Source organism: Mus caroli, unplaced genomic scaffold (assembly GCF_978045245.1).
Source record: "Mus caroli unplaced genomic scaffold, Mus_caroli_1 scaffold_8, whole genome shotgun sequence".
Classification (NCBI taxonomy): Eukaryota; Metazoa; Chordata; class Mammalia; order Rodentia; family Muridae; genus Mus; species Mus caroli.
The window spans coordinates 76,278,875-76,305,701 of NW_028227263.1; the positions used below are offsets into that span (position 1 = coordinate 76,278,875).

At 42.6% G+C, this 26,827-nt stretch overlaps 1 long non-coding RNA gene across 1 annotated transcript; it reads right to left on the reverse strand.

Moving 5' to 3' along the window:
- Positions 1-1,717: 1,717 nt before the first annotated feature.
- LOC147002961 (uncharacterized) lies at positions 1,718-26,345 on the reverse strand. Its single transcript, XR_015047734.1, has 3 exons — positions 25,913-26,345; positions 3,495-3,621; positions 1,718-1,796 (listed from the first exon to the last, which is right to left on the reverse strand). It is a non-coding gene; the product is annotated as an uncharacterized LOC147002961 (long non-coding RNA).
- Between the last annotated feature and the right edge of the window lie 482 nt (positions 26,346-26,827).

Below are 26,827 nucleotides of genomic sequence, written 5' to 3' on the forward strand. Positions count from 1 at the left end.
ACGACTCTGTCCATAAACACGGCAAAAAACCTTTGTACTCTTTAGAAGTGTGGTCCAAAGCGAACATTTAGGAAGGAATGCAGGTGTCTACGAGGGAAATGGCTGTGCTGCTGATAACGGCAGTGTGGACCAGAAACACGGGAGAGCTACTCCAGACATGCCTGTAGCTTCCTATTTCTGTTCGGTGAGATTCTCTTCAAGCAAACAGAAAGGGCTGCAAAGTGCTAACCAGAAACTGGTAGGTATTTTGGAACTCAGCACCATTGTTACAAAACTCCAGCCGAAGAGGCCCCACTGCCTCACCCCAGATCTCTGACCCCACTTGTAACTGGGGGTGGACAACTGGCTTGGCTCCGGTTTCCCTGCGTGGGAAGATGAATATCGCATGAGTCCGCGGATCTTCGCGTCTCAACTTCACCACAAATGAAAGAACTTCCTCTGCCCCCTCACAACATCTGGAAGCTGCCTGCTGGGGCCTCGGATCCAAGTGGAAACATCTGTGCCTCAGGGAACAGCAGGCAGAACTGGGTGGCATCTAAATGTTATTGGGAAAAGTTGCTCGAATAAAAAGATATTTAAAAAAAATATTGGCCACAAATTGAGGATGAGGAAATACAGCTATGTAAGCGGGCAGGTCTTTCCCAGCACATTCGACCCACTCCTGAACATAAAATAAAGGTTCTGTTGCTATTGTTCTTTTTACTTCGTGTAGCTTCTCCTCTGTGGCTCTGACAAACTGGAATCCGTGGGCAGTTTGGGCTCTGGCCATTCAGAACTGCCAGCGGCATGTTTTCTGCATGACTACCTTTCACTCCGGAGGTTTCAAAAAATAGCAGCAGTGTGCCGGGGTGGGAGAGTGCGTGCATTAGTCATTTCGTTCGGTGAATACTACGCTGTCATCACTGTCAAATGTAATAAAAGTGCAAGGGAAACACTTCCCCACATATTGATCTGCTCCACACCTCCTGTGGTGAGCACAGAGTGAGTGAGCTACCTGTCTCTCACCCCCTGAACTGTAAGCATAGGGTACCCAGCTTCCTGGAAGTGTTTATTTTGGAAACGGTTGAGAGCCTCGGTCTCAAACTTCCCCGTTGTTCCTCTTAGACCACATAACCCCACATATGAACAGAAGTATCTTATAATAAATACTTAAAGGAACTTGTGTGACTTTTGCCAAAACTTATTTTGTTATCAATGGTAGCTATTAATGTGTTATGATTATTATCATTGTTATTGTTTATTGCAAGTCAGCTTTTGGCCATAAGTCTTTGTTTCTTAGATTGTACATTTCTGGACTTATGAGGAGTAACTACCATGCGGTTCACTATGTATTGAAAGTTCAGCAATATAGAGAAGCCGTGTGCTAAGGGTTTTCATAAACACTCCTTTAAGTCCTCGCTGTGCGCCTCTAAGGTAAAAATTACTCTTGGGGTCCTGCCCACAAGGAGCTGAAGCACAGCTGAGAAAGAGGGAAAAGAATATCACGTGTACCTGCTCAGAGAGCAACATGCCCCCATGCTTGACTCGGGATGCGGTCCAACTTAAGAAACCACTTTCCCAAGAATGTTCTGGAATGGTTTCCCAAGAACCGTGTCCAGAATGGGAAAGGTGTACTCCTGCTGAATTAACATGTGTGTAAGATGCAAAGATGGAGACTATACGCTAGAACACATAGCTGCTGCGATGGAGGAAAGCAGAACTCACATTCCCAGCCTCTCCTGCGTGTCCAGGGTGCTGCCTGTCCCATGACACTTCCCTGTGAGTTCCGGGCCCAGTAGACTCTCCACGTCTTCAATCTGGGTGGTGAAACATAACCTGCAGCTTTAGCCAGAAGACAGAGTTTTGCACACTAGCCCTCGCATCCATCCATGGAGGTAGCAGGAGTGACTGCAGAACAGTCCCTAAGTCTTCTGTTCATTAGAGCATCATGGGGACTGTCTGCTTCTATTCAGTTTTGTGGCAGGTCTTTCGGAAAGCTGAGCCTCCAATCTATTTCCCCAGTCACCTAATGAGAGCTACCATTTCACATACTTTGTTAAATCAATCTCTCTCTCTCTCTCTCTCTCTCTCTCTCTCTCTCTCTCTCTCTCTCTCTCTCATCAGAATGGAGTCTGTTGTTTGCAACTTATAACCCTAAAATCACAGTCAGGAAAAAGAGAACAGAATCAACATGTTCCTAGTTTCTGGGTAGCTCTTCTTTCATTTGCTGTGTTAGGCAGCCATGTGCCTTTGATATGCTACCTAAGATAATAGGTTGAATGAAGTAAAATGACTTATTTTTCCATTTACAACTTTTTAACAATGCATTTATGCATGTGTGCCTGTCTGTCTGTCTGTGCACCATGTGTGTGCAAAGGTCTATGGAAGTTAGAAGAGGGGTGCTGTGACGAGAATTTATAGTGATTTGGGTTAGGTGAAGCACCCAGTGAACCCTGGTCCTCTGCAAGGGCAACAATGGCTCTTGGCTGCTGACCCATCTCTTCAGTCACCAGTTGGCTATCAGTATCAATGGTTTTACTAAGATCATGCTCAGTCGTTTCAGTTGTTTTAGGGCCTGTTATGAGGCAGAAAATGATGCCAAGGGGCATGTGATTCAACAAAGTTGCTTTCCATGTGTGAGGTGAGGGGAAAGGGTTAGAAGGCCAATGAGCCACTCACAGGCATCCCCACAAATGACCTAATGTCCACCACCTAACCCCTACCCCTAAATGCTCTGCCATCGCCCCCATGGGCCCACAGGCTGGGGCACATTTTTCATCACATGAACCTTGAAGTACGTTTCAGATCCAAACTACAGCAGGCTGGGATATTACTCTAGTACCCCTCTACCATCACCACCATAGAAGTGCCTCTGAGGCCACACTGGAGGAGATGGATCAATTCTCAGGGATCTATAACCTATTTGCCAATATGGCAACATCTTGGGGCTCGAAAAAAAAAAAGCTTGAATATTTGAGCAAAAAAGAACTTCAACTTTATCAGTGGCAGCATAGTTCAGAGTAAACTCAGGAATAGGTCCAGAGCTGAAGAGGTGAAGCAGGCACTGACCTTGAAGAGGACCACATAGAATTCAGAGACAACCCAGTGCTTCTTAAGTACTGAGGCACAGGCATTCAGCCAGCAAGCACGGGACTTAATCAAGAACATCCCACAGAATGGCTGACAGGCTGGTTTGTGGTAATGCCTAGGTTAGAGAAAAGACCTCCTCCATTTGAGAGCATACGCAGCTAGAAGGCTGCCTCAAAACCTTGGAAAACCCATGGACAGTCCTTCTATTCTCATGCTGGAAGAAGTTTCATTAAATACTATCAAACCTAAGAGCAAATGCCTATGCAGATTCCCGTGTAAACCTATTCAGGCAAAAGACAAGGAATGGGTCAGGGACTTAGAAACTGGTTTGATTCTTCTTGGCCAAATGGTCCGTGCCACCTTACTTTTATAAGTTTTATCGATTCTAGTGAAGCTTTGCTATGGTAATCTCCTGCTTTTCTGACCTGAATGCTTGAAACCTGGGAAAATTCTTGACCGACAGGAACACCGCAGTTCCCTTGGGGCAACTCCATTGCGAGTTGAGAAGTCACAGCAGCACACGCTTCTTGGAGCCTCTCATTCTTCTTAAGTCTAAATAGTAAGAAAGGAAGATTCAGAAACAGAACCGCCCAACATAATCGTTAGCTCTCACCAAGTATATTTTATAAATATCTAGATTTTAGGCAAATCAATTAGAATAACAACAAAATTTCAGTGGTTGGGCTTTTCTGTCCGGCTTATATGTAGTATTCTGGAAGCAACAAAAATGAATGTGTTTGATTCAATAACTTGCCTTCTAAAACAAAACATCCACTAATGGAGTTAGAAGGGTGACTCATCAGTGAACAGCACTGGCTGTTCTTCCAGAGGAACCAGATGTGGTTCTCAGCACACATGTAGCCCCTCACAAATATCTATAACTCCAATGTTAAGACATCAGATGCCTCCTCTGGTTTATACAGGAACTAGACATGCATGTGGTACACAGGCATACATGCACACAGCACACAAACACACATAAAATTAAAGGAAGTCATTAAAAGGAAGACTAATTAAAAGGTAACTCAAGAAGAAATAATCCACAGACTCCAAAATGTTCTGTACAATGGCCAACGAAGGGGCTCAGCTGTTGAAGGAACTTGAACAAGTCAGGTGAGCTTCAGTCCACCTCCTGAGCTCATTTAAGGGTGGAAGGAGAGAGCCAGCTCCCAAGAGTTGTCCCCCGACTTCCACACGCACACATCTGCACTCACACACACCCATGTCCTATGTCCATACAATAATAGTAAGTACATTCTTTTCTAAAAATTAAATAAAATGTCTTAGTGAGACTGCTTAAAATGCCAACACTTAGAAATAGCTCCCATGTCCAAGAATAGAATTATTAATCTATAATATGTGAAACAATAAAAAATTTATAATTTAGTTATAAATTACCATAAAGTCACAATATCATTAAAATTAGCATTTATTTTGTAACTTTTTACTAGCATACATTAACTATGGGCTATAATGGATTTAATTGTGGCACTTTTACACATGGTCTTCATTCCCCTCCCCCATCGTCTTTTGTTCCCCTCCTGCTCCTGATGGTCCCCTTATTCCACCGTATCCCTATACACACACTTTAAGGTTTAAACAGTATTTGATAGTGGAAAATGTTTGTAAAGTAAAAACGTGCCATTCAAAATTGTGTGCCAGGTGCTCCCATAGTCGGTAACGGACACAAGGGAAGCCTGGGCTTAAAACCAGCCTAGTCTACTTAGCAAAGTCTAGGCCAACTTGAACTAGGCAGTGAGACCCTGTCTCAACAAGTCAAAGCAAACAGAGCAGCATGACAATGATCTTAGCTCAGTGTCATAGCGAATAGTGATTGCTAAATTTATGGGCTTGAGGAACACTCAGCACCCAGGGGACTGGCAAAATGCACTGCCAAGTGTGTCTGAGAGACTCTTTCTAGAGTAGAGTGACCGTGGGCGACACCTGCTTTATATGTGGGCCACACCACACCATCACCTAAGCTAGAGGCGCAGGCAGGAGGCAAGGAGAAAGAGGAAGTTAGCTTCCTCTACATTCTCTACCAGGCTCTACCGTTCCCTCCCACCATGAGGGACTGCACACTCGGAGACCATGAACTAAAATATCTGTCCTCCACTTGCCTTATTCAAAGGTATTGTCACTGCAAACCCGAAAAACTCTCAGAGACAACATATACACACTTTTTGTTTTCTTAAAATATAGAGATGTTCATCAAAAAAAAAAAAACAAAACTAAAAAATAGACTCAAAAATATTGGCAGTGATAGCATTTTAATGACTTATTTTCTTCAATAATAACCATGTACAGTATTATTTAATTATTGTATCATAAAACAGGATGTATTATAGTAGTATATCAAAGAAAATTATATATTAATATAGAATCAGGAAAGTTATTAAGTACAACTTATAGAGAAAGAAAGAAAAAAAAAAACCAGCTCTGACCAGACAAAAACCTTTCATTTCCCAAGTGATTCAATGAAAAGTCACATTTGCTGGAGAATCTCAGAGCCATGTGTGTGGTTCCAGAAAGAAGGGGAAGTTTCCAGTTAACTGTAGAGACGTGACTAAGAAACATTATGATGTAAGAGAATTTTTGCCTGATCTTCTGAGATTCGGTACCAGAAAGTCATAGAAATCTCTCTGCTGTCAGGAAGACCTACTCTGCGGTGAGTTGCAAACAACCCCTTGGTATTCTTGACAGGCCCAGCTGTCAGTGTTCCCCATTGCATTCTCTGTCCAGTCCTTGCCTATATACATGTGTATTTGTTATGACAAAGGAAAGTGGGAGGAGCTGTTGAGAATGGAGATAAATGGATCAGTGTAGCTCACCTATAAAATCAAGGCATGCTATCTCTCAGGGGTTGGTGGAGAAGATGGGGATATGGTTGTAGTTAATAATATTTGGCAAGGAGTCATTTATTTTTTTAAAGTTTATGCTTCATTGGGATAGTCAGCACCTTTAATGCAGGATGTTGACAGAGAAGAAAGTAAGGGGCAATCCCAGGACTGTGGCCACTGAATTCTGAAGGGTCAGCACAGCAACACATACTTAAGCTAGACTGCTTGAGTTTAAATTTCTTCCTTGTGAAATCTCCACCAAGTTACTTCATTTCACCATGCCTCAGTTCCCCCCACTCCCCATGTCAATTGGCATTGATAAGCAGCTCTTACTTCAAATGGCTGTAACAATGCTAACACAATGTATTCAGGACAAGACTAGGAAACAATCTCCTTGTAAACCAAGATGAAGGTTCTGGTCTCTCTCACTCCACTTAGCACAGACGAAATCTTGGCCAGTCTGTTTACATATCCAAGATGCCTGCCACCTGAGGTCCCTTGTTCCACAGTGAGTCATGATGGACACACCCCATCTTCTTCTTCTTCTTCTTCTTCTTCTTCTTCTTCTTCTTCTTCTTCTTCTTCCTCTTCCTCTTCCTCCTCCTCCTTCTCTTCTTCTTACACCTCCTCTTCCTCCTTCTCTTCCTTTTCCTCCTCCTCTTCCTCCTTCTCTTCCTTTTCCTCCTCCTCTTCTTCCTTCTTTTCCTACTCCTCTCTTCCTCTTCCTTCTCTCCTCTCCTCCTCCTCCCCTCCTCTCCTCTTCCTCTCTTCTTCCTTTACCTCCTCTCCCTCCCCTCTCCTCCCCCTTTCCTCCTTGCCTTTCCTTTCCTTCCTCTTCCTCCTCCTCTTCTTCCAGTGCCATATTTATCTTCAGTTTCTTCAAACTGAGCGCTCAGGATTTTTAGCCTACACATTTTGAGTCTCTAGATGTGTTTAGACAGCCACACTTAGCACACATGGACAATGGAGCTTACCAGTGTTAGAATATTTGGGAGAACTCTTACAACAAGATATACCCCTTAGGGAAATTTGAGGAGAGAGAAAACATTTTTCCCTAAGCACTGAGATGTTTTAACTAATTTATTAAAATGGATGTAAAATGCTTATCAATTAAAACTCTATCACTGTGGGTCAGTGAGATGACTCAGCTGATAAAGATGCTTGTCACCAAGTCGGCTAAGCAGTGCAGGTATCCACTGGCACCACACCCACACGGCAGACTGAAAGAACAGACTCCAATAAGTTGCCTCTGGTCTCCACATATTTACACCACAGCTCACTCATGCGCACGCACACACATACACACTCTCACACACACAAACTCACACTAAATCAATTTAATTTTTTAAAAGGCTATATCACTTGCTAGAATTATTCATACTGCTTCTTTATAAAGACATTCTCATACCAGTGTAAGCTGCTATGAAAGACAGATTCCTGGTGTCTATTACTTTGTTTCAGTTGGTTGGTTTTCTTTCTTTCTTTCTCTCTTTCTTTCTTCCTTTCTTTCTTTTTTTTAGACAGTTTCAGTCTCTTTGTGTACAGACTGAGCTCTAACTTAGTGTAATAAAAGTTGGTTTTCTAAGTCCTGATCCTCCTGCCTCTGGGCTCCAGTGGAACTAGAATTGCTAGCCTGCTGCACAGTTGGCCCACAGACTTTCACAGAGGTAACGCCTGCCTGATGTGGTTGGACTTCAGGGCCTGGGGACTAAACCCTTGAGGAGGTCAAGTCCCTCTCCAGGTCCCACTTCCATGTTTGCCTAGCAATAGGGCTGACAGCTTGTCCAGAATACCTCATGCTACATGGCATAGCAAAGACCACGGGGGTAATTTTGCCCTATTGTGACATTGTCACAAATTTAAAAAAAAAAAAAAAAAAAAAAGTCAAGGCAAGGTGGCCTCCATGCTGCCAATTTAAATGAGTAACTCAAGTGTGTTTTGCTGGAAGTTACTAGATGGAGTTTCTAGAGATTTCTACTGCCAAGCAGTCCACCTAAATTTTCCTAGACAACTCCAAGCTATTCTTGAAATGTTTTCAGAATGGACCTTGGCAGGCAGAGCCCCCTTGGCTCAGCATGCCATCCCACTGCCTTCTGTATCAAAGGGGACTTCCTGCTGAGTTTGTTTACACCATTAAATTTCTCCCAAGTAAAGCCAGGAGAATTTTTCCAGGTGTTCACATTCCTAGAGGGTGGGTGGGGAAGAGGCTGAGCCCTGTACAAGATCAGTACTACTGCCTCAGTGCAACACCACAAAGATGTCTTTCACCACACGACCTCCTCTGGAGAGCTCTCTTTGGGGGCCGCCTCGGAGTTCTAAAGGACCTTCCTCCGGACTCTGCAGGCACAGAGTCATCCGGACACAGTCTGATCTGGGACTTGGAAGGATTTGGGGTGCATGTCATACTTCCAGACCGTTCTAATCCCATCAGGTCTGGGACCCAGGGCTAGTGACCTGCCAGTCTCCCCCGCCCCCAGGAGCTCCGTCCCTTTAAAAAGGAAGCAGAGTTGATTCCAAGGAGCTACAGGTAGACAGAAGAGCTAGAACCCGGTCTAGGGCAGGGCAGGTGAAGCTGGCAAGGTCAGCCATTCAGTCACCAGGTGGTGCATTTAATTTAAAAGGAGTGTTAACCTTGTTTATACAAAATAACACCAATATGGAGGGAAGCCGTAAATCCGTTGTCGTTAAACAGTGGGGAGCCGCTGGCTCTGGCAGCCTGCCCACCAGCGACGTGAACTCGGCTGGCACCGAGCGTGCAGGAGCACGGCCCGGGCGGGCTTGCCAGCCTAGCCAGAGAAGGCCGGAGCTGCGCCCTCTCTGCCCACCAGATGACTCTTCGCATTCTTGTCAAATATATTTAGAACAAGAGGTGTCCGCTTAAAGAGACGCATTTGTTAATCACTTAAATGCAGGCGTTTGGCCGCGAGCCAAGTTCACCTTTATAAATATGTAGGATCGGTTTCCAGCTAAGCAGACAACTCCTGGGTGAGAGATCTCCTTCCCTCCTCTCTGGGGCAAGCGTCTCCTCCAATCGACCTAAGGTGCATGTCCCTAACACCTTATTAATTTTGTAGCCGGCGGGGGTTTCCTGAGCCCATGCCAGTCTTCTATCTGAAAGTTAAGGGAGATAAACACACGCTGGCCCTGCACTGAGAGCGGTGTTTCTTTAAGTAAGAAGCAGATTAGAGTTAAATTCCTGTTGACTGAAGAGCTGGTGTCCACATCCTTGTGTTTACCAGCAGCTGTCCCTGTTAATGACACTCTGATAACTCTAGAGCTGCCCTGGTCAGCGGTGGGTGAAGCAGATAAAGACGCCACTGTTAAACAGCCCAGACCTCCACTTCTCTCTCACTCCTTGACTGAAGAGTCAGTGAAAAGTGCCCAGAAGAGACAAACCCTGGGTGCCCCGGCATTTGCTCCCCAACTTGGGAGTTCATAGTCCAAAAGCCCTGGCGGTTCAGGCAGTCTACTGCAAAGCTGATGAAAATTCCAGCAGTGGAGACTGGAAGGGCAGGGTGGGGGCGGGGAGAGCAGCTGCCGAGCCGGGTCAGAAGGTCAGCTGTAGGCATCTTGGAGAACTCTCCTCCTCCTGGTTTAGAAGCGTGGACGCTTCCCTGCCCCCCAACCCGACGAACAGAGATAGTTAACATCTCGGGGCCTCAGCAAAGAACCACAGCTGTCCTAGGGTCGTTAACCACAGGGAAATCACGTTTAATATTTGGAACAATCGCCCTCCAAAGATTTTATTGTTGTAGGAGACTTTGCCCTGCACCCTGGTGAATACTCTTGAGTCTGCAGCCAAAACCGCAGCCGAGAAGATTAAAGAAAGGTGCCTAAAGTGACTTGGAAAGGTTAGTGGCAGTGTATGAGCTGGAAGCCAGCTCCATATCTGTTATTCGTTCCAGGCAGACAAACAGATATTTAAATTTCTTACTTGAAGCAGGCAGACAGCAGCTCTCTAACTTCTTCTTACACTGGGGAACCTGCCAAGCCCTCACCTGGCTCAACTCCCAGCCTGGGTGATCCTTGGGCTTCCTAAGACCCACCTCCAGCCAGCTTAATTCCTGAATACAACCCACGTGAAGATCAACAAACGCAGAATCCCATAATCCCTTTCGTGCTCTAACCAGTGAAGCAGACATACCTCCAATCAAGCCCAGGCCTCGGACAAATTGATTTCTGCTTTTAGAAAGTGTAAATATTTTTGCTTCTTTTCACCTAATTTTTGTCACCTGAAGTATGCCCCTGATTTACTCCAGGAGATACTGAGGGGGTCAGGGAGGTAAAAGGTTAGCCAAGTAGGGTGAGCTGTTCAAAAGAAAAATGAGCCTGCTTGGAGTCCAGGTGATTTCCTTAAGAAGGTCTAAGAAGGTCTTTGATATTATTATGAGACTAACAAGACAGAGTTTTTCTTTTTCTTTTTCTTTTTCTTCTTCTTCCTTTTCTCTTTCTTTTTCTTTTTCTCTTTCTCTTTCTTTTCTTTTTTTCTCTTTTTCTTTTCACTTTCTTCTCTCTCTCTCTCTCTCTCTCTCTCTCTCTCTCTCTCTCTCTTTCTTTTTCTTCTTCTCTTTTTCTTTCAAGACAGAATTCTTCTATGGAACAAAGCCTACTACTGGACTAGCTTTGCAGACCAGGCTGGTCTCAAAATCACAGAGATCCTATTGCTTCTGCTTTTGGAGTTCTGGCCTTAAAGGCATGCTTCACTACCCCTGGGCTGAGACAAACTATTCTAATACACTGTCTAGGGCACCATAAGGTCCGTGATCCATATTTCCAAACTGTAACATCTCCACAAATATCTCTACACAAAACATTCTAAAGTGATTCCTTCTTTACAATTTAATTGGATTATTGTCTTGGTGTGTGTGTGTGTGTGTGTGTGTGTGTGCTTGTGTGTGTATTCCAGTGTCCCTATGTGTGTGGGTGCATACTGTGGAAGTCAGTCTCCAGTTTTGAGAAAGGTTTTCTCAATGGCCTGGAGCTCACACTTATTCGTGAGTCCAACCATTGTGCATGAGTCCAAGAACCCTCAGGCCTCCAACCATCTCCACCTCTCTAGCACTAGAGGTTTATGGGTACATACACTCCATGTCTTGCTTTTACTCAGAGGTTCTGGGGATAGAAGTCAGATTGAACTAAAACCCTTACTGACTGAGTCATCTCTTTAGCCCTAGAGTGTTAACTCTTTATGGAAGATTTTAAATTAGCAGTTGCTAATGAGTTGACTCTTGTCTCCACAAAATTCCTAGCTGAGAGTGCAGAGCCTCCAGTTCCTCAGAATACGACTTGGATAGGTTCCATTTAGAGATAATAAAGTTAAAGTGAATTCATTACAGTGAGCTCTAATCCTAAATGACTGATATCCTTGTAAAAGGCAGAAATTTACAAACAGTTAAGCCTGAAAGGAGCCAAAGACACAGATTGCCTGCCCCCAGTAGCCCTTAGAAGAAATCTATGCTACCCACCCTCTAATTTAGGAGGGCCACTGAGATGGCTCAGAGGGCAAGGTGCCTACTGTTAAACCTGACAAAGTACGTTCAATCCCCAGTACCCACATAATAGAAGCAGAGAACTGACTCCCATGGGCTGTCTGTCCCCTGGACACATGCAGACCAGGGCACTTGCGTGCCTCCATGTGTGTAGGAGCATACACATGGACACACCCACACAGAATAAATAAGAAGAAAGAAAGCATCCTCAAATCTATACATCCAGATTCTTGATATATGCTAAACCAAGTTGAGACTTGGTTTGGTTTGATTTCTCAGTATCATTCAGTATCAGGGGCTGAGCTTAGGCAAACAAGCTAGACAAGTGCTCCACCACCGATCGTCACTTTAATAAGACATCTAAGTTGTCGGGCAGGACTTGAATTTGAGATCTTCCTGCTTCAGCCTCTGGAGTTGTTTAGATTACTGACCTGTGCCATCATCCACAGCAGATTGCAGTTGTTTGAGCCCTCCACTCTCTGTTGACTGATTAAAAGAGCCCTAGCTGATATGTTGATTTGTACCATGTTGGGAAATTTAAATACCCTCTAGAACAATGGTTCTCAAGTCTCAATGCTGTGACCTTTTAATACAGTTCCTCATGTTGTAGTGATGCCCAACCACAAAGTTACTTTTGTGGCTACTTCATAACTGAAATTTTGCTACTGTTATGAATAGTATTGTAAATATCTGCTATCCAGGTTATCTGGGGCTGAGCTTAGGCAAACAAGTTAGACAAGTGTTCCACCACTGATCGTCACTTTAATAAGACATCTAAGTTGTCGGGCAGGACTTGAATTTGAGATCTTCAAATGATAATAGCGGACCCTTCAGAATCTCAGGCAAAGTGGCCAATGCTTTTAACTACAGAGTTACCTCTCTGGCCCCCTAGCATTAACACTTTGAGTAAAAAAGTAATGAATTAATATAGATGACTTATAATTCCATTTAGTGTTTCATTCCAGAGGATCTTGCATTTCTTACTTGTGTGACATGAGCCTATTTGGAAAAGTTTATGCACTTTTTGCTCATCTTACATGTATAAACCACTCTTTCAACATTAAAATGTTCTTCTAATCAAGAGAAGTACATCTTGTACAGTAAAGCATATTTACAGTAAACACAGGCCAGTTAAATAAGTACCAATTAAGGGGATTGTACCTTGCTTAGTATTTTTCATCAAATTACATAGACTAGAATCGGTTCTGTCTAGTGAGCTGCGGTATGTGCCGGATTCCTCTCCATCATTTCACCCACAGTTTTGATGCATAATATAATTGATGGTTTAAAAGTGTATGGTAGGTTTTTGTCAAAGACCTAGGGTTGAACTGAGATTATAAGTAATCATAGTCAGTCAAGGAAGGCTTGTTGAGCAGGGGCTGTGGATAAAGTACCAGAAGGAGAAATGAAGAATGAAGGCAGGAGCCACGTGTTCACATCTGGGTCGCTAAGGATATAGTTGGTGGCGAGGGAAAGAGGAGACTTACACTTACATGTGATCTATCAGAAGTCCAAAAGAAAAGACACTTAAGATCGGAATTATGGACCTCTTTGTGCCATTCATAGATATAGATTTATTCGATGGTTGAGCTTATCTCTTTCATGTTCTACAATGTCCAAGGTGGATTGGAGTTTACAAGTCACTTTAGCTCAGCTTTCTCTACCTTGACAATCATCTAGGCTGAAGGATTCTTTGTCATGCAGTCTGTCCTCTATGTTGTCAAGTACATAGCAGTACTCTGGGCCTGGACTTAGCACACACACACACACACACACGGTCAGTCATGCCCCGCTCAGCTGTAATAACCAAAATTGACTTCAGACACTTGCTAGGAATGGTGAGAGACATGCAGGACTTTAAAGGTGCTGAAGTTCAGCATGTTAGATGAGGAGTTTGAGTCTATCAAAAGAGAAAGAGGATATCTTGCATACAAAAGAGATTAAAACAGGACTGGAGAGAGGGCTCCTCACTAAAGTCCTTGATGAGTCTATACCCAGAAATACCAAGTGAAGCTATATACCATCTCCTGAAGGACACTGAGAGACCCACTGATATCTGACCATAGAGGTCTGCTGCAAAGTTTACATTGCTTAGCTTCTTTACTGTAAATAGAGAGAAGAAGGAGACAGCCCCTCAATCTTTGCCTGATAGAAAAGCAATTAGGGTCAGGATAACGATGCTTGTTATTTATTTGATGCCTCCTCTGTCCCAGGTCTTATTTATATTATCAAGATTATTCCCATCCTGTCAAGATCTTTTCAGAGCCACTATTAACCCTTCTAGGTCTCCTCTTCCCTAATAAGTGAAGGAAAGTAGAAGGTGCCTTGCATCCACTGAGGACTAGGGTCATGACAACCCAGCACATTTAACTGAGTTCTTCTGAGAAGGAGTGACATTCAAAACTCCTCACACTTCTGTACTAGGTATCACAAGACCAAGAAGAGATAATTCTGCATAAGCATAATTAGTCGGTATATAGAGACTGAAACATGGGAAATATGATACCTAATACTGATTGTCAGCTTGATAGAACCTTGAATAACCACCAAAGAGGCAAATCTTACCATCTCCTGGGAAGTTTGTAGATTGAGTTACTCAAAGGGAGAGGACCCATCCAAAATATGGACAGCCCTATGTGGTGAGCTATGTTAGACCCTGGACTCGATAAAGAAGCAGAAGCAAGCTGAAAACCAGCATGCGTTGCTCTCTGCCTCCTGGCTGTGGTTTCTGTGTGACAAGTCATATCATGCTCCTGCCAGGGTGACTGTCCTGTCTTCATACTATGAGCCAAAAGAAACCCTTTCTTCCTTAAATTGCTTTTGTCAGAAATGTTGTCTCGCCAACCAGGAAAAGTAGCTGATACAGGAGGTATGATGGTCGGCTTCTTTCTCATTACTCTGCACACAGCTTCTAGTTATCGAAGGACTCCTTTGAAGGGCCTTTGGTTTCCTGCATTCACCTTTTCAGCAAACCTTTGGAATCAGGACTGTTTAGATTGGTTGACGTTTAATAGGAGAACAAAACTGGTCTGAAGAGCAGTCATTGTGACTTTCATCCCAAAGGTAGACTTAAACTCTTAACTGCGTTTATGCCTCTCCCACTTGAGGCTGTTTGCTATCCCCAGACAGTCTCTCTTCACATCTTGTGCCATGATGAGTCCTTTTCTGTAGTGAACTGGCTCACACACATGGCTGAAGGAAGTTACCCAGTTGTATAAGGGACTAACTGAGGGTGTGTTGGTGTTTTTCTCTGACCTCCACACCATTCAGCCTCATGAGTAAAGACAAGGCATTTACCGTTCTGGGCTATCGAGGTGGGAGAAATCAATTATGCTGAGCTGGGGGATAGCAGATCCCTGGAGTTCTCTAGCCAATCTAACCTTGAGTACTAGGTTTAGTGAGAGACCCAGTCTCAAAAAAATAACATGGAGAGGGCCTATCGGTGTGAGTCATTAGTTAAAGACACTTGTGGCCAAGATTAAAAACCTGAGTGCAATTGTAGATGAGAAACCCGTTCCTGGAAGTGGCTCTTTGACTGCCACATACATACTGTGGAATGTGCAGATATGTGTGTGTGTGTGTGTGTGTGTGTGTGTGTGCATGCACACATTCACACATGCATGCATACACACATACATGCATGCACACACATGCACGCACATCCACTGCATGTGTGTGTGTGTGTGTGTATCATAAGACAGACTTTCACCCCTGAGATTTCTGTCAAGAAGGGGTGACCAAGAACAACTAAAGCACTTACTAGTGTCTTCTGACTGGGGAGACAAGTTGAGATTCAAGTCTAGCTGAACACTTACTCCATCCTTTTCTCCTCTTGCATGGCTAATTCAAGCAAAAACCAGCTCTGTAACATAAGGAAATGGGGACTTCAAATTTTCCACCTACCCAGGAGACAACAGGGTGAACCCTAGGTCAGAGGAGAGTTACTGAAGGCTCGGAGCCCTTCAGGTCTCCATTCCAGCGCCCCGCAGTGAGCTAAATGCCACCCCCTCCTAGAAGAACAGCAATTGATTGTCTGAAGAACTTAATGACCCTCCTTTTCCGACCCTCGGGATGTATGCATTGTGATAGACTGTGGCTTTCAATGATCGTCTCCAGCATAGATGACAATGCAAAAAGTTCACAGAGAAGCAGGCAAGTTCACAGGGATGAGGACAGGAGTTCCCCTTGATTATCTATGATGCCATTAGACATCCTATCTCTGCAGCTCAGCACACTCTTAGGCCTGGACAGGCTGCTAGTCCATGCCCACAGCAGCCTCCTGAAGACACCCCAGAGGGCAAGATGTGAGGGCAAAAGGAGGCTGAAGGATTCACAGGCTGCCCACACACTGCTCATTCCTCCTGCTCATCTAGGGCTGGGTGAAGGAAAGAGGAGTCACTGGTTCTCGCTCCTACAGAAATATGTTAGGATGAGAAGTACAGGATTGTCATTCAGGGAGGCTCAGGGACTTCCCCTTTGCTCCAGTGAAGTTCAACAGTGCTCCTCTAACTACAGGTTACTCTAATAAATACACACACACACACATACATATCTATATGTGTGTGTATTTGTGTGTGTAGACATATATATGTGTGTGTAGACACATATATGTGTGTATATAAATGTGTGTGTGTGTATAGATAGATAGATAGGTAGATAGATGACAGATAGATACAGAGATATGTTTAGTGTGTGTGTGTGTGTGTGTGTGAGAGAGAGAGAGAGAGAGAGAGATTCAGTTTCTCCCGAGTACCAAATGTTCTCCTAGATCAGGATACAGTTGTGAAGAGCAGAGAAGACTTCTACCCCACCCAGCTTATATCTCTGTAGGGCAGAGTGAGTACCTGCACAGGTGCAGAAGCTCTCAGGATGATTAAGGTCAGGAGACGCCATGTTCTATTATGTTTTCACAGGAGGTCTTTTTGACATGAAAGCAGAAATGAAAATAAAGCTAAGAAAAAAATTATCCTCTAAAATCGAATTGGAAGGAGCACAGAATAGAGAGGGCCAGCATACACTTCAGACATCTACTTGACTCATTTTAACTGATGTATAATAACCCTGGTGCGAATAGGTCACCCTCACTCATTCATCTATGTTTGTGACCATGGTGACTTATCATCACCAACTTTGACACCCACAGTTAAATTTCATCTTGTGTTTGTGTAAGGCAGTGGGATTCCCATGCAATTGGGTGAGCATGTTCATTCTTGTTATGTCTTTTTTCAATCGTTCTTCAGGATGATGGCCCTCATTCACCTATGACAAGTTGTAAGGAACTTGTCATACTTGAAAACTCTCTTTTCCTCATGCTTCCAACATCTGATATCATCAGATGTTTTTCCTCACTAGCTTAGGTTGAAAATGAACTGTCATTATTTTAGTCTTCATTTCCCAACGGCAAAGGGAAAATTTCTCTGTGTTTTTCTGTTACTTTGAGGTTCTTCTTCCTCAATAAGTCTCTCAAAACTTGCTAAATTTTATACTCACTGTCTTTCAGTTGTATATATGCTTGCTATGTCTTAAGTACCAAAATATATTATCTTTGAATGTAGGGTTTTAAAATGCCTTAGTGTATACGTAAACAAAAGGGGTTAATAAGAGAGCTTTAGTTTGATTTATTCAAATATAATAATACATGACTTGCACCTTGACATATCAAAAATATTTCTTATGACTGCATCAGCCTCTTCTCTTTGCTTTATCTGGAGTTATTTTAGCATTTTGTTTTAAGATGTTAGTACCTGAACATATTTTATGAGGGTGCATATGCATGTGTTTATTTGTGTCAGGTGTACATGTGTGCATATATGTATAGAGGCCAGAAGGCAACTTCAGGAGTCATCCTTAAGAATGCCATCCATCAGCATGGAGACAGGGATTGTCACTGCCCTGGACTGCACCAACTGGATGAGATCGTCTGGTGAGCAAGTCCCTGGACTTCCAAGTGTTCATCAGTTCACCCAGTAACTTCATGTAGGTTTTGGGGAATCCAGCTTTTGTCATCATGGTAGCGAAGCATTACAGACTGAGCCATCAGCCCAGCCCTATATTTTGGTATATGTACAAAGAAACCTATGTCTTCCTTTAAATGGGAAGTGACTTTTTCTCCCACCAGTTGTGTTTGTTTGTTTTTGTTTGTTTGTTTGTTTGTTTGTTTGAGACAGGGTTTCTCTGTGTAGCCCTGGCTCTCCTGGAACTCACTCTGTAGACCAAGCTGGCCTCAAACTCAGAGATCCACCTACCTCTGCCTCTCAAGTGCTGGGATTAAAGGCATGCAGCACCACTGCCCAGCCTCCCATTAGTTTATAAGGCTACATTTTGCCCAGGTCAGCATCTCTCTGTGTGGGTTTGCTTCCAAGGTCTGTATCCTACCAGCCCCCTATAACAAAGTCTTCTTTGCATAGGGTTGCTCTGTAGTATCATCTCTAGGTGGGCACATGCCCCTCCCTACTCTTCTTTCTCAAAATTGCCTAGCTATTTTGGACTCTGACTCTTCTAAGACAACTTAACTAGTTCTGAATAGAGTCAAAATACCAATGGTGTTAAAGTTTTAATTAAGATGTTAGATTATTCAAGGAATAATTAATCTTGTTAGGAAATATAGTCTTCTTGCTTGTGAAATAAATCCACTTCTGTAAGTCTTTACTGTGTCCTTTCAAACAGGCACACTGGGGTCTCTATCACATCATCTTCTCCTTACATTTATTATTAGGCTTTTCTGTACTGCCTTGGAGGCCTTTTAAAGATTATATTTCTTCCTGGGTCTCTTCTTGTGTTCACAGACATAATCCCATGAGATACAGATATATATAGGACTTGTATAGATAACATTTCCAATGAATTATCTGACATTTTAAACCAAATTTTTAGATATCTATAATTGTGGCATTATTCTTATAAGAAGCGATCACATTTCTTTCAGTGGCACATCACACTATGTAGATGTCAGGCACAGGGGTAAAGAACATAACCAGACTCCTTGTTTTTGGAAAATCTTTTTGACCTTGCAACATTAAATATAAACTTCATGGCGTTTGCAAATACCAAATGAAGAAATATGTTTCCAAATAGACCAGTGGACTGCAAACATCTAAAGTAGTCATTGTTTACACGAAGCATTCTAGCTGATGATTCTTCTGGTCCTTAAAATGTGGGATATAGAAGTGGCAGAAGGTAGGGTTTTCAATAAAAACAGCCTCACTGGATTTAGAAAGATCTCTCTTGAGCATTATTGCCAGCCTTTAGCCTTACTTCCCTAGAGTGATGGAATTTCTTCTCTTATTTCACAAAAGAAAAATATTCTTCACAAAAGTTCTTATAAGAAGTATAAAGCTAGAAGTCTTAAACTAAATTCAGGTTTTGAATCTCATATTCGAACAGAATCTCAGAAACCATGTGCTGGTTAAAATGACCTGTCAGGATGACATCCACATTTCTAGAAAATCTACTTAAAATGACTATATTTTTCAGTGAGTTTGTTGATAGGTACAAAAAGTATTTTCTAGACTTTATTTTGTTTGGGTTTTACTCTGATCGCACTGACTTTTCTAAAGAAAGAAATGCAATTTTCAAAAATTAAATGTAACTGCTCTAGAAAAAAATGTTACATAATAACAGTTAAAGGCTTTTTATAAATGCAATATAAACTATCTGAAGGATGTGAGGGGGGGGGTTAGAGACTGGGAAGAGCCGATGATAATTCCCACTCTCAGCAGTCTCTCCGGGAAATGATGTGCTAACAGTTAGAGATGATATTCTTCTCTCTGACCCAGCCCTCCTTTCTTCCATGCATCTCTGCTGTCTCTCAACTCTGCTTCCCTTTCTTAGCCTTCCCACTGAAACGGAGAATCAAACTTCCTATAATTTATAAGGCTCTGCAGACCCACCATGCTTCACTAAGGCACTTTAGAAAGACACACAGAGCCCAAATAATACTAATGGTGTTACCACTTATCACAATGTAATAAGATGAAACCAGCAAAAGAATGCTGTGAAGAGGGCACTCCAACCCCCTAATTCCTATTATCTGTTTGTTGATCTTCAGGGCCATATGAAAGCTCATAAGCCCTTCTTCCTCCACAATGGGATGCGGAGCAGCCCAATCTTGTACCACAAGCCTAGTTCCTATGAAATCAAAAAGGCAATAGCAGTGCTTAGAAGGACAACATGTTAGCTCACTCCAGCCCTTCCTTGAGCCTTACATTCTTTCTATCTTCTCTTCCCTGGGGTTTCCTAAGTCTTATCCCCATATGGCTGGCTACCCCATAGTCCTTTAGTCTCTTTGACCAGTTGTAAGTCACAGTAGACACTACTGGCTATGCACAAAGAAGCTTCTCTGACCATAGCTGGCAGCAGCATTCATCTGTGGGCACAAACAGAGTTATTAAGAAGGCAATTTGAGAAGCACATTGTGTTCATTTAGTCAACAGCATCAGTAGCCTCCCAGTTTAGGGCTAGGACCTCCCTAGCTACAGGCTTTTGACCAGGTTTACGGAATCCAACATGGCCTCTCTCCTATGGAATGAGGCTCAAATCTGATTTTATACCATATTTCTTCATCCACCCATTAGACAATGGATACTTAGGTTGTCTCCAATATTGGCTATTATCAAAGGCACTGTAACATACATGGGGAGGAATATTTTTTAATGTCTTGCCATTTTGCCCTTAACCCAGGCTAAGTTTTTTTTTTAAGCTGCTCAATAGACAAGTTTATTTGCGAAATTAATTTGTTCTTATTCCTGGTATAGAACATGCTATGTAGCTTGCGCTCACTTCAAGCTTGCAGCATTCTTGCTTCAGACTCCTAAGGGCCAGAGTTACAAGCATGACTAGCTCAGGGGCATGCTTCAGACTCAACATCGTAAACAGGATGAATAAGTAAGAAAGATTCACCATAAAAACAGCAACTAAAAAAATGTAGTATATCTCCATCTACACCAACAGCAAAGAAAACACATTCTCAAAACTGATATAGGAGAGTGGAGAGCTGGCTCAATGGGGAAAGGGCTTGCTATGCAAGTTAGGGACTCTAGGTTAAGATTCTAAACACCAAATGCTGTGTAGACAAGGAGACCTTGTAATTCCAGCATAAACAAAACAGAGACAGGGGGTTCCCAGAAGCAACCTGGATAGCTGGTCTAGCTAAATTGGCCAGCTCTGAGTTCAAAAGTTGATGTCTTCAATACCCAAGTGCAGGTGTTCATAGATTTTCACACACATGTGCCCATATATGCCCCAAGCATTCACACATGCATACATACCACGCACATTCAAAAATGTTATATTAAGGATTCTTCCGTGAGTGGAAGCAATTCATTTCATGATCTCAGGGATATATATATGAATTATAAATAAGTACCCAAAGCAGAGACCCAAATTCTATGGACCAATTGACATAATTTAAGAAAAAGATTGATAAGTCAAATAGTAATAGATATTTCTTTTTTAATATTTATTTATTTATTCATTATATGTAAGTACACTGCAGCTGTCTTCAGACACACCAGAAGAGGGAGTGTCAGATCTCATTACTGATGGTTGTAAGCCACCATATGGTTGCTGGGATTTGAACTCAGGACCTTTGGAAGAGCAGTCAGCTCTCTTTACCGCTGAGCCATCTCACCAGCCCGTAATAGATATTTCTATGTCCTACTTTTAATAACAGGCTAATTAAAAGATTAATAAGGAAACAGAGACTTAAGCAGTATTGATGCCGTTCTAGACTTAACAGACATTGGTGAAGCAGTCCCTTCAGCTAAGGCATGGCATGCCGTCTCAGGTTCACAGCAACATTCTCTAGGTAAGTCGTATGCTAAGCAGAAAATGAGCCAGGCCATTTTGAAGCAATTTTATAGCTGACTAATTTTACTTGAGATTTGATGATCAGAAGGGAAAACTGGCATTTCAGTTTTATTATCAAAACTCAAAAGTACTATGGGACAACAGGAAATTATTAGAAATTGAGAGAATTTTTTAAAAGAAAACGCCTGATAATTAAAATGTTATTTAATAGTCATTAAAACTACTATGCTATGGTTCCCTTTGTATTTCTCACGCTTTTATAAGAAATAAATATTAATGTGAAAAACACTAGATACTGGAAAGTTGACTTGCACTTAAAGGAACTATGTCTTTAAAGCATGCTTTTAACCACCATGTTCTGCAGAAAGAAAAAAAAAAGTGGGCCCAGGTCTTTGAAGTGTTTTCCAAGTGAAACGCTATGTTTTAAGACTTATTGGAATTTGTTTTGTGATTTTTGTTTGTTTGTTTCCTTTTCTATCTTATTTTTGATTTGGAAAAACTGCCCTAGATTTAATAGGACCTCACAAAACACAAATCTATAGCTAAAGTGGAAACTTCTGGTTTCTTTGAAGACTCTGTTAGGTTATAACGATGCTTTGTTGGAGCACACAGGTGAAAGGACGTAACAGACAATGCCAGCGAGCGAGTTGGTTCTTTTTGCTCTGCCTCACTAGTTTTCACTGACAACACACACTTATTGGTTCATTTTACATTTCATTGTTGAGCTCTGCTTGTGGTGATGCCGTAGGGAGAAACTCACCAAGGAACTTCTTGTGAGGTTCCTGCAGCTGCTTGCCAATTCCGTAGACTCAGGTCGATTGGCAAGCCTCAAGGTTTTTTCCTGGATTGAACTGCCCTTGATGATTTGTGTGTAGTGTCTTCTGAGTTGACTGGATTGTAGATGCTGATTCATGGTTGGTGTTTGCTGGTGGACTGGACTGAGAACAACCAAGATTGGAATTGCCCTAAAGAGCTCTTTCTAAACAGGTCCATTTCCCCCATATCCTAATACCCTTCCTTTTCCACTAGCCCTGGTAGGTGATAGGCTAGAGAGGAAGTGGAACCCTTATTAAAGTAGGTTGTGAAGAATATATGCCTACTTATAGCACCTGTGACTTTTAGCACAGGTTCATTGGGAAACTAGATGCTATATAATATTAGAATATAAAGAACACTTCCATCATTGTGATGATCTTGACACTACAAACAAAATGATAATAAAAGTTCATCATTAAGCTTCACATGGATCTAACTTCTGAACGTGAAAGATGCATGTCAAAGAACAGTAACCTGTGTGATTGTGGAGAGATTTAAATTCAAGTCTGTCCTAGTTTGCTTTAATTGTTAGCACAGCCTAGAGTTTCCCGAGAAGGGACTCTCAGTTGAGGGATTGTCCAGATCGGGTTGTCCTGTGGCCATGTCTGTGGGGTATTGTCTTAACTGTTGATTGATATAGGAAGCCTCCCACTCTTATGAGGACAACCGTTTCTGAAGCAGGTAGCACAGTTTGCATAAGCTAGCTATGCAGGAGTGTGTGATCTAACTAATGATACGGTGAACCAACCAGCACACAGCGTTCCTGTATAGCTTTTACTTCAAGTTCCTGTTTGAATTCCTACATTGACTTCTCTCAATGATAGACCGTGGCTTGAAAACGGGTGTTTCATCCTAAGAACAGGAAGGAACCAGAACAAAGTCTTGTGCCAGAACTTTTATCTATCATCCAACAGCATATCAGGTACTTGCAAGATGCCGAAACCAGCTCCCCAAATCATGGCTCATCTGAGGCACTCCTTGATTCACCCCCATCAGTGGCCAGGTCAAGTGAGGTTTCCCCATGATCTCTATTCTCCCGTGATTCCCTGTGGTTTCCTGCCTTTAGGCTCCCAAGCTTCTGAAGACTGGTTCCATATGAGAAATATTTGCAAGAAGAAAAAAACGAACTCTGGAATAGGTGGTGTTCTTGTATCTGTGATGGTTAATCTTGGTTATCTTGGCAACTGGTGGTAACTGATGGTAACTTGGCAGAACTGAAATACAGGCTAAGAACTAGCAAAGCACTGTGTGTGTCTGGGAAGGTGCCTCCAGCGTTGACTGGCATGTGGTCATCAAACTCACTCTGAGTGTGACTGGCATCCTCCCACAGACTGGCTGAGGAGGGGAAGGTGATGCCTACACACAGTGCACAGCTCTTCTTCTTGGGCAGGGCTTTTACTGATGCCCTCATAATGGGGCTCCAGGTTCTTGGACTCAACACTAGGGACTCTCTGAGAAGCATGATGACCTTCAGCCATAGACTGGAGCCACCTCACAGCTCCTTCTTGTTTAGAGGCTTCCATCTTCTTAGACTACGGAACTACTGATTCCCCTGGCTCTCCAGCCCATAATCATGGCCTTTGTGGGAAAACATAGACTCTTATTTTGTAAGCCGACCTAAGAAATCCCTTTTAAAAGTTTGGATGCATTCTACTGATTCTGTCCCTCTGAGGAATGCTGAGTAGTTTAGCATCCAATTGTCCCTAATGGTACTGTTAAATCTTACCTTCTTACTTCTTACTTCTTACATACTTATTCACCCAGAACTCAGATCCACCCACTGGACCCAACTGGCCTGAAGGCTGAACCTCACGGACAGCAGGCTACAGTGTGGCTACAGCCAGAAATAAATACAATATGTGGCCACTGTCTAACTTAGGACTTATTAATAATAGAGACATTTCTGGCAATAAAAAAAAAAACTGCCCAGTTATTTCTTCATGAAGTTTTATGTTTGTTTTTCTTGGTCCCTTAAACTCAATTGTTCTTGTTTCTCTTGAAGTAAGACTAAATATTTTAAAATTTAGAATGACAGCGCTGATATGGCCCAAGTTCTTTGGCCTCTCCAAGTTCCAGTTTTTAATACAGATATATTTTTGCAAATTTATTTTAGAAAGGCCTGTTGCCTCAGGAAATAATTCTCAAGCAAAGTAAGCTTGTAAAAGCTGGTATTATTTTTAGGCTATCTAATTCTTTTTCCAGTTCCCTGACAGTTGTATGTATTTTAAAAACCAGAAAAATGATGCTTACAAATGCAGCCTGAGGACATTGCCTCAGACCCCCTCCCCTTCCACCTGACCTTACACCTTCAAAGGCTAAAGGCCTTCAGAAAGCAACTGACTGAGAGATGGTGAGAACGAATGAGCTGCTGCGGTCTTCATGAATCTTTGACTACTGACTACACATTCGAGAACAGGACGACCTTGTTAGCTCACTAGCAACAGGTAGAATGAGGGCTTCACTTTTTCAGACAGGAACATGAAACACTGTGTCTTGAGGCCAAACCTGATTCACTCTTAACAAAGTTGACACAGTTCAACCACAGAATATTGAACATTCTCTTAAATTGTTCTATGAAGAATCAGAGTCTAGAGTTTTTTATTTAAGAAATAGCTCTGAAATCCATAATGTATGTTCTAGCTGATTAAAGTTTACTATTCTCTGGAGAAGGCATTTCACCCCAGGTTTAAATCAGATTATATTGACCATGGTGGCTCTCTAGATATACTCAGTCTTATTCTTTAGATCAGGACTTATGCATGTTCATGTTTTTAATGGTGTAGGGAGTACACCAACTTGTTTGTATGTACATACACAGGCCAGAGATCAGCTTCAATGGTCCAACTTTCATTTGTTAATGTTTTGTGAAAAGGTGTTTCTCACTGGCCTGTAGCTTACCAAGAAGGTTAGGCTTTTTGGCCAGCAAGCTCAAGGAATCTGTCCATCTCTTACAAGGGTACACTACCATGCCTGGTTGCTTGCTGTTCTAACATAGGTTCTGGGGGACTGAACTCAGATCCTCATATACACAAGGCCAACACTTTACTGATTGAGCCATTAGGCCAAGCCCTCTACTTCTTACCTAGGATCCGTCTTTCTCACATACCCACTACACTCAACAGTTGTGCATTTTTGTCCCAGACAAAGAAAGGTGCCATCACTTAGGAGGGACCTAACATAAGTATCTATGTCGTGAACTTTCCCAAGCTTGTATGCTTCTTGGGCTTTGTGGTGGGAGACATGTTCAGGAGAAATCTCTTCCCTCTGTTCAGTCTTGTAAACAAGTGAGGGAATTATCAGCTTCACCACTAAACACCAGTTTGCAGTTTAAGCTCCCAGACACCACCTGCTCCCTAAATACACGTTTGTTGAAAGGATGGAAGCCACCAGTGAGTATCAAAATCTGTTGTTTCCAAAACATCTTTGGAATGTAGTATGGTTTTAGTTCGGTAGTAATCAAATAGAGTCCCAGACTCAATACCCTGTTTTAAGAAATATTCAAGCCATGATAACAGGTATCCAAGACCCACAGCAGAGTCTCATGCCCTGATGTGTTTGCTTTGATGTACCTGTGTAAAGAGCCATTTAGGCATCAGGAAATCAGCTCAGTAGAAATGGGAGAGGCTATCCATAATCTGTCTCCCTGCCTGTCCAGGTCAGCAAAGTTTTATAGTGTAGTCAACTCAAGATAAAATGAACTTTTCAATAAGATCTAAGATTTGTATCAGAAAAAAAAATCTACACACTTAGCCAGATAGAGTAGTACCCACCAGTAATGCCAGTGCTTGGGAAGTAGAGGCGAGAGGGTCGGGAGTCCAAACGTAAAGCTAGGTTCAAGAACAGCTTGAGATAACGTCAGACCAGGTCTTAAAATAGAAATCAAAACAGTACCTTTACTGTAGCCAAGGCTACAAGATGGGCATCTGCTCCCACCTTCTCCAGGGCAAAGACAAAAAGACACAAAACTGAGAATCCAGACGCAGCCTCGAGTTTCAACAGCTGCTTCTTTACTTGACCAGAAATAAGGGTTCTGATAGCAGGCCTCCAGCTTGACTCTAGAATTCTTTTTCAAAGTGCTGTTCTTCATCACAGGAGCCAGCAGACCTGGGTCCTCACAGCCCTTCGTTATACCCATCAAGGTCAGAGTAAATGCTAAGGTTAACTCTCACACTCTAAAAATCTTAAGATACCCTGGTTCTTCCTCAACTAAGTCGCACAATGAACCTAATAGAGGTAGAGGATATTCTACAACCAAGGGGATCATAGAATCTCAGAGGCAGTAACTTAAGTTAAGTGCCTTTGAGTTACAAAATAAATCGGGAACATGCTCTAGCATAAGGAGTGCTCTGAAGAGTTATGGGAGAGCAGGCAATTCCATGTCTGTGTCTGACACAGTCACACTGGCAGGTGCCAAGGTAACAGTGTCAACAACCATTCAACCTGCAAGTCTGTGTGGTGAGAGCCACTCCCTTCAAAGGAATGTATGCACTTGGCTGAAGTCAAGGGCTCCAGGCTCTCCAGCAACAGAAATAAAAAGGAAAAGAAAGGTTGTTGGGGAAGAGAAGAGACATGGGGAGCGGGATGTGGTCATGTAACATTCATTCAGGTACCTTTGCCTGAGTTTGGCTTTATGGCACCAGTCCTCTCCTAACTTACTAAGATGCCAGGACTCTGTTGCAAAGTAAAGAGATTGAGCATGAAGCTGGAGAAAATAAGCTTCGATACCTTGTAAAGGACGATGCATAAACAAATGATCACATGATGTACATATATACAATGGAGTATTATTCAGCCATAAAGGAGAAT